Raw genomic sequence first — 8,593 nt, 5'->3', positions numbered from 1 at the left:
CATTATTAAATGATGAAATGGTCTCAGCGATTGCTTTACCTTAAACAGTTAGACATATTGGGCCGGATTTTCCGACCCTCACGGGTGGGTACGAGGTGTGTACGAGGTGTGTACGCGCCCGTAGGGGTCGCGCAAGTGCCAGTTTCAGGCATGCGCTGAAACCCTCTTGACAGATCCTCCGCCTGCCCGGGAGAAGGGCCTCTGCGGGTGGAGAGTTCCACTTTCTGCACAACCTCCGTCCGCTGAATGACTGTCAAATTCTTACCCCTGGTAAAAGCGTAAGGCCTGCTTTTACCAGCATAAGAGTTTAAAAAAAAATTAAAATAAAATTTGATCGCCAATTTATAAATTAAAAATACTCTTACAAAAGGTAAGTTTATTTTTAGCCCTGTAAAAGCATTTAATTATTTTTTTCAAAAAATTAAATTTTTGTTTAAAATATTTAATTAAATGGCATTTTAATTATGTAATGTTTAAAAAAAATTATTTAATGTTTTAGCGTGTTTTTTAATGTGATCGCCATTCATACTTTTGACAGTTCTGTCCGTGAGGAACTGTCAAAATTATGAAGGGCGAGTCCCTTCTTTCATTGGTTCGCCTGGTCCACGTGATCCCAGGGGGCCTCTGCGCATTTCGAAGAGGAGAGGCCCAGGATCGCAAGCCTTAGGACCTACGGAGCCAGCAGGTAAGTTCGTAGATTTTTTTTCCAATCGGAGGCATCCACTTGCAGGAAGCCTCTGATCGGAAATTCAGGGCCATTATACTGCAGGGGTTCAAGGAAAAGTCCCATCCCCACCTTCTGAGGACAACTAGAGAGGAGCATAAATAACCCTGGTACAACATTGCCCATATCACCAGAACAAGCTAAGAACACTTGTGTTGTAGCGATTCGTGTGCATCGCCATTAAATAATCGAGTTCGACTTCGACGAACTATAAATAAGTTGTTTATTTACAGGAACAGGTTAAATACAACAGGTAAGGTAGCAGGTAAGATGGCTGACTGTAGGAGCACCGTGGTGTAGGTCTTTCCCCAGCGGGGACGCCACGAGGACTAACTAGAAGTTTCCGAGCTCAACTGCTAGCAGGTTCCGAGCTCAACTGCCAGCAGGTTCCGAACTCAACTGCTAGCAGGTTCCGAGCTCTACTGCCAGAAGGTTCCAAGCTCTGACGTCATGACGTCATCATGCAGAGTACAGGAATGAAGCCTGAGTGCAGTAACAGATACATTTAAAGGTAAGTTAAAGGGAATTATGTATCTCAATGTAAGGGACAACCGGTGGTACCGCCACATAGGCCCCCCCAGAATTTGCTTTAATGAAAGTCCAAGGATGAGATGGTCTGACGAGCTGGTGGTCTCGGCGGTCGTGCTGTCTCGACTTGGCGGGCGAGGTAAGCTGATCCTTACGCGCGTCGTGGCGAATAAAACGTATCCGTCAGGCAAAGGAACATGGAAACGTGCGAAACAGCAGGCCTTGTCAGAGTGACGGGCAGGTCGGGCGGACGCGGGCGATGACTCTGTTGATGTTGGAACAAGTCCTTGTTCTGACGAAATCTGCAGGAACACCAAATGAGCAATCCAGAAGGACTTGACAGGCGAGGTCGGTGAACTCGCCGACAGGTGAGCGAAACCTTCAGGAGGCTGGAACACGCGGAACGATGCGTGCCACAGTGCTACGACGTTAACACAACAGAGGGTGAAGAGTTACTGCGTTGACCAGTGATGGGTGAGGCCAGCAACTTTCACGTGGCTGATCGCAGCCGCAGGATGCCCGTTGGACCCGTCCTCTATGTGTGCAGCTTCAGTAGACGTTTGTGTTTGTTAAAGGGAAAACTGGAGAAAGGGCGGCAACAGTCCAGGCTGTTGTTGCTTTCGGGAGGGGTAAACTCTGCCTGGAGGGCGGCAACACTTGTAGTTGTAGATTTAGGAGAAAACAGCCGTGAGGGTGGCAACGCTTTTCATTCCCGCCGAAACTTGTAGTAGGTAACACAACCAGCAGGATGACGGGCTGGTGCGTCGTCGGCGGGGAAAGAGTCTTCGTTTTTCACGAGGGATAGGTCCTCGTGGTTCGCGAGGGATGGGTCCTTGTGCGCGAGGAGTGCGTCCTCGTGTTTCATGGGGGTGAGTCCTCGTGGTATCCCCACAGGGCGCGCTCCAATTTTGTGGGCCCGAACATGCTGTACCCCGCGCTTGGAGAGATGTATACTTGCTGTTGCTTTGGACGTAGAGGCGGACGATCCGTGTGGCGGTAGGAAAGACGAGTATGGGGACCGTAAGCAAGTGCGTGGTCGGTGCCGCATCGATGTTCTCGTCGAATGGGGCTTCTACCTTTATAAAGCATGAGGGAGACTGTGGCTCCCTGGATTGCGGTAGCGACAGCAAAACGACTGCTGCTTCCATGGCGTGCTTCTTTTGTGAAAATTGCTCGCAAAAAAACGGGGTCCGGTTGAGTTTTGTCCGTGTCAAACGGGATCTGCTCCAGGCTGCACTTACCTTGCGAATACGTTCGCAAAGACAGGGTCGCCTTTGGAGGAATCAGTGTTAGGCGGTTGCTGTTCCATGGTTGTTCGTCAGTTGTGCGTCGGTCATCTTGTGGGAAGACGAGGTTCAGGCTACGCGTTGCTACCGTGAAAATCATTCACAGATACGGGGTCATCAATTGTAGTGTTGGAATTGATGAGCTCCCATACTCACGTCGTTGGGTCACCAATGTAGTGATTCGTGTGCATCGCCACTAAATAATCAAGTTCAACTTCGACGAACTATAAATAAGTTGTTTATTTACAGGAACAGGTTAAATACAACAGGTAAGGTAGCAGGTAAGATGGCTGACTGTAGGAGCACCGTGGTATAGGTCTTTCCCCCGCGGGGATGCCACGAGGACTAACTAGATGTTTCCAAGCTCAACTGCTAGCAGGTTCCGAGCTCAACTGCCAGCAGGTTCCGAACTCAACTGCTAGCAAGTTCCGAGCTCTACTGCCAGAAGGTGCCAAGCTCTGACGTCATCACGCAGAGTACAGGAATGAAGCCTGAGTGCAGTAACAGATACATTTAAAGGTAAGTTAAAGGGAATTATGTATCTCAATGTAAGGGACAATTGGTGGTACCGCCACAGTGTACTGATAAAGATAAAAGATTTCAGAGATTAATAAACAGTAAATGACTTGTGCATATCAGTTTGGGGTCCATTCACATACTGCAGCTAATTATGTGGATCTAGAGTTCCAACTGCAATCTGGATGCAAACAAATTTTATGGCTTAACATTACATTACAACAGTGACTACACTTCAAAAGTACTTCATTGGCTGTAAAGCGCTTTGGGACGTCCGGCGGTCATGAAAGGCGCTATATAAATGCAAGTCTTTTTCTTTTTGAAAGATCATGGAATTTGGGGCATCAGGAGTCCTCTGTCAAAAATTCCTTTCCAACCCTTCACAGGCAAGGTGACCCCAAACCCTTTAGCTATTCTTTAGAATAATTAGTCCTACCTTCCTTACCTCAGTTGCCAAAAGATCCATTGAACACCTTCTGTAAAGCATTGGTCTTCACGACTGTCTCTGGAACCCCGTTTCATTGGTCGATCACCTTCTGAGAAAAGTAAAACTTCCAGACTTCTAATCTCACTCTCTGCTTTCTCAGTTTCTATGGTGGTCCTGAGTTTTATTCAACCCCATCACCTCAAACACACTATCTACTTGTATGTTTTCTATTCCTTTAATAATGTTAAGTACCTGAATCAAAGCCCCTCTAAGACCGGGATTTTGCTCACCTCGGCAGGTCCGGGGCGGGCGATGTCAGAGGTGAGTCGTGGCCCCGCTGATGGCTTCATCCCGCTGTCTAAAATTGATTTACATTGATTGGGCTTGTTAAGTCCGCCCAGCGCATGTCCCAGACCAATTAGAGCAAGCGGGTCTGGTGATGTCATTCATGACGTGTCATCAGCTGGTTTCCTTAAAGAGACCATGGCCACCTTTTGACGTTTGTGCTGTCAGTGTTTCTACAGCATTGAAGTGCTGCAAGCACTGACAATCACTGCACAGAGGTGCAGGGCTGCACTCAGGTTCTCCGATGACTCCCTCCATATGTTTATGGAGGGAGTCACTGCACACAGCGAGGTCCTCTTTCCTTCTTATGGGTGGAAGAGACCTCCCCAGGAGACCAACACAACCTGGTTGCACATTGCAGAGGAGGTCACAAGCAGGGATGTCATCAGGAGGACCTGGGTGCAGTGGCACAAACCTTTCAACGATCTCATTAGATCACAAAACATTAGAACAAAGCTACACTCACATTCATCTTCTTGTGCCTCTTATCACATCCCCATCACTCTGCCTTCCCAACCCTACTCCTGCATATCTTTACTCACACCAACTTACCTTGCACCTCCACCCATCCCTCGCTCTCTATCTACATTATCACATCCCCATCTGACTAACCACCCCTCACACTCACCCTCATCCTAGTGCAATCATACCAACTAACAACACACAAGGGTAGCCACTTGGGTGTTTTATCCAATGTTCATGTAAAGTTTCTCTTAATGTGCTGTCAAACATTGAAACCTTTATTTTCAACACTTTGCCTTCTTGGACAGATTTGTGTGCACCTTTGGAAGTGGCTTAGTGAGTTGCAGTGAATGGTGAGACATAACGGTACCCCCGCAATGGTGGCGAGTGTGAAAGGAATGGCTTGGGCATTGTAGGGATGCTTTATGGTGTTGGTGTGGGGTGGTGCCAACCTGGCGCATCATGTGGAAGCCAGGGTGTACAGCATCAAGTGAAGTAAATCTAGCCATGGTGAGGCCATCCCTGGCCTCCTGGGCAGCAATGTTCTTGGGTGCTGATGCCCTCTGTCCTGTGCAGCATCAGGTGATTGCAGAGAAGGTTGATGTTGTTGGTGCTGCTGGTGTGCCTGGTGCTTCTGGTATTGGGGCTGATCGTGGTTGGATTCTGAGGACCAAGGTGAGATAGTATAAAGGGCACTCATGTTGATGGACTAGATGGCAGGTGAAGTAGAGATGACAGAAGCATTCTATCAATGGTGAGAGAGTTCTTCCAATGAGGTTAGAGTGGATGGAGAGTGGAAAGTGGAAAGCGTGCAGAATCTGTGCTGGAAATGGACTGAGAAACAGCTTGTGGCTGAGGAAAGTGATGATCTGTCAGGTGGGAGCTTTTACTGTACATTTGAAGCTGTCATGTAATCAGCTGGAGCAATGGCCACTAAACCCACGCCTCAGCTTGACAGACGTGGTCCCCGAACAGTGTGGTTCCTGTGGTCATGAAGTTAAAGTTAAAAAGTATGTTAAAAATCCTGTTAAGGATCTGTTAAGTACATTATAATGAGTTTAATTGGGTTGCCTGCCACTGCCTATCGGGTCTGCTCAGCGCTGACAGACCTGACATTGGGAAATGCGCGTTGCGGCAGGTTGACAGTGGGTTCCCGATCCACTGTCAAAAATACCAGCTTTCCCACCCGACCCGCCACCGATCCTGCCCGCTGACACCCTGGAAAATTCCGGCCTAAGTCTTCATCTCCAGTGAATAGAAGCCTAAGGCATCACGTCCGTCTTCATAGTTCAATGATCTCAGGCTGAAAATCATTCCCTTTCCCCTTCTCGGCACCTTTTCTAGAACTACAATATCCTTTCTGAGCTAGGGGATCAAAATTGTACATAGTACTCCAAATGAAGTTTTACCAAAAGTGTTATATAACCTTTTTATTGTGTTCCTTTAAACTGAAAAGGTGAGGGGAGGGGGCAGGTGAGGGGAAATTGAGTAATCTAAAGAGAAAAGTCAAGGCTTTTCGGGATGGTTTCCTGGACCAATATGTCGAGGAACCAACCAGAGATCAGGCCATCTTAGACTGGGTATTATGTAACGAGAAAGGATTAATTAGCAATCTTGCTGTACGAGACCCCTTGGGTCGGAGCGATCATAATATGATCGAATTCTTCATTAAGATGGAGAATGAAGTAGTTGACTCAGAGACGAGGGTCCTGAATTTAAATAAAGGAAACTACGATGGTCTGAGGCGCGAATTAGGTAGGATTGATTGGGGAATGTCACTCAAAGGGTTAACGGTGGATAGGCAATGGCAAACGTTCAAAGACCGCATGGATGAACTACAGAATTTGTTCATCCCAGTTTGGCATAAAAATAAAACAAAAAAGGTGACTTAACCGTGGCTAACGAGGGAAATTAGGGATAGCATAAGATCCAAGGAGCGGACATATAAATTGGCCAGAAAAAGCAGTAATCCAGAGGATTGGGAGCAGTTTAGGATTCAACAAAGGAGGACAAAGGGATTAATTAAGAACGGGAAAATAGAATATGAGAGTAAGCTTGCAGGGAACATAAAAACTGACTGAAAAAGCTTTTATAGATATGTGAAGAGAAAAAGATTGGTGAAGTCAAGCGTAGGTCCCTTGCAGTCAGAATCAGGGGAATTTATAATGGGGAACAAAGAAATGGCAGACCAATTAAATACATATTTTGGTTCTGTCTTCACAAAGGAGGACACAAATAACCTCCCAGAAATGTCAGGGAACACAGGGTCTGATGAAAGGGAGGAACTGAAAAAGAAATCAGTATTTGTAGGGAAATGGTGTTAGGGAAATTGATGGGATTGAAGGCCGATAAATCCCCAGGGCCTGATAATCTACATCCTAGGGTACTTAAGGAAGTGGCCCTTGAAATAGTAGATGCATTGCTGATCATCTTCCAACATTCGATGGAATCTGGAACAGTACCCATGGATTGGAGGGTAGCTAATGTTACCCCACTATTCAAAAAAGGTGGTAGAGAGAAAACGGGGAATTACAGACTGGTAAGCCTGACATCGGTAGTGGGGAAAATGCTACAGTCCATTATAAAAGATGTAATAGCAGATCACTTGGAAAACAGTGACCGGATCGGACAAAGTCAACATGGATTTCCAAAAGGTAAATCGTGCTTGACTAATCTACTGGAATATTTTGAGGATGTAACTAGTAAAATAGATAAGGGAGAACCAGTGGATGTGGTGTATTTGGACTTTCAGAAGGCTTTCGATAAGGTCCCACATAAGAGATTAGCGTGTAAAGTTAAGGCACATGGGATTGTGGGCAAGGTATTGACTTGGATAGAGAACTGGTTGGCAGATAGAAAGCAAAGAGTTGGAATAAACGGGTCTTTTTCCGAGTGGCAGGCAGTGACTAGTGGGGTACCGCAGGGATCGGTCCTTGGACCCCAGCTATTCACAATATATATTAATGATCTAGACAAGGGAACTAGATGTAATAGCTCCAAATTTGCAGATGACACAAAGCTGGGTGGACGTGTGTGCTGTGAGGAGGATGCCAAGAAACTACAGGATGATTTGGACAGGTTAGGTGATTGGGCAGAAGCATGGCAGATGCAATATAACGTGGATAAATGTGAGGTTATCCACTTTGGTTTCAAAAACAGGAAGGCAGATTATTATCTGAATGGCAATAGATTGGGAGAAGGGGAAGTGCAATGAGACCTGGGTGTCCTTGTGCACCAGTCGCTGAAGGTAAGCATGCAGGTGCAGCAGGCGGTTAAGAAGGCAAATGGTATGCTGGCCTTCATAGCGAGAGGGTTTGAGTACAGGAACAAGGATGTCTTGCTGCAGTTGTACAGGGCCTTGGTGAGACCACATCTTGAGTATTGTGTGCAGTTTTGGTCACCTTATCTGAGGAAGGATATTCTTGCCATGGAAGGAGTTCAGCGAAGATTCACCAGGCTGATACTTGGGATGGCAGGAATGACGTATGAGGGGAGATTGGGTCGATTGGGCTTGTACTCGCTGGAGTTTAGAAGAATGAGAGGGGATCTCATTGAAACTTATAAAATTCTGGCAGGACTGGACAGACTAGATGCAGGGAGGATGTTCCCGATGGTCGGGGAATCCAGAACCAGGGGTCACAGTCTAAGAATAAGGGGTAGGCCTTTTAGGACAGAAATGAGGAGGAATTTCTTCACCCAGAGAGTGGTGAACCTGTGGAATTCTCTACCACAGAAGGCAGTAGAGGTCAATTCATTAAATATATTCAAGAAGGAGTTGGATATATTTCTTAAGGCTAAAGGGATCAAGGGGTATGGGGAGAAAGCAGGTACCGGGTACTGAATTTGGATGATCAGCCATGATCGCATTGAATGGCGGAGCAGGCTCGAGGGGCCGAAGGGCCTACTCCTGCTCCTATCTTCTGTGTTTCTATGTTTCTAAGGCAATAAACAGTGTAGTAAATTGGGCAAAGATAAGCAGTGTGTGACAGGAAGGGACAGATAATTTATAGATTATAGTGCATCAGCGAATAAGGTGAAAACAGGGAATAATGGTAAAAAGTTAAAACTAAAGGCTCTTTACCTGAATGCACGAGGCATCCATAACAAGATAGATGAATTAGTGGCACAAATAGAGATAAATGGGTATGATATAATAGCCATTACAGAGAAAGAGACAGAGACATGGTTGCAAGGTTACCAGGGTTGGGAACTAAATATTCCAGGGTATGTGACATTTTGAAAAGACAGGCATACTGGAACAGGAGGAGGGGGTAGCCCTGATAATTAAGGATGAATAAGGACTGT

Source organism: Somniosus microcephalus, chromosome 19, assembly GCF_052327205.1.
Source record: "Somniosus microcephalus isolate GS21.2 chromosome 19, FLI_Smic_1.0, whole genome shotgun sequence".
Taxonomy (NCBI): Eukaryota; Metazoa; Chordata; class Chondrichthyes; order Squaliformes; family Somniosidae; genus Somniosus; species Somniosus microcephalus.
This window is presented reverse-complemented; position numbering follows the sequence as displayed.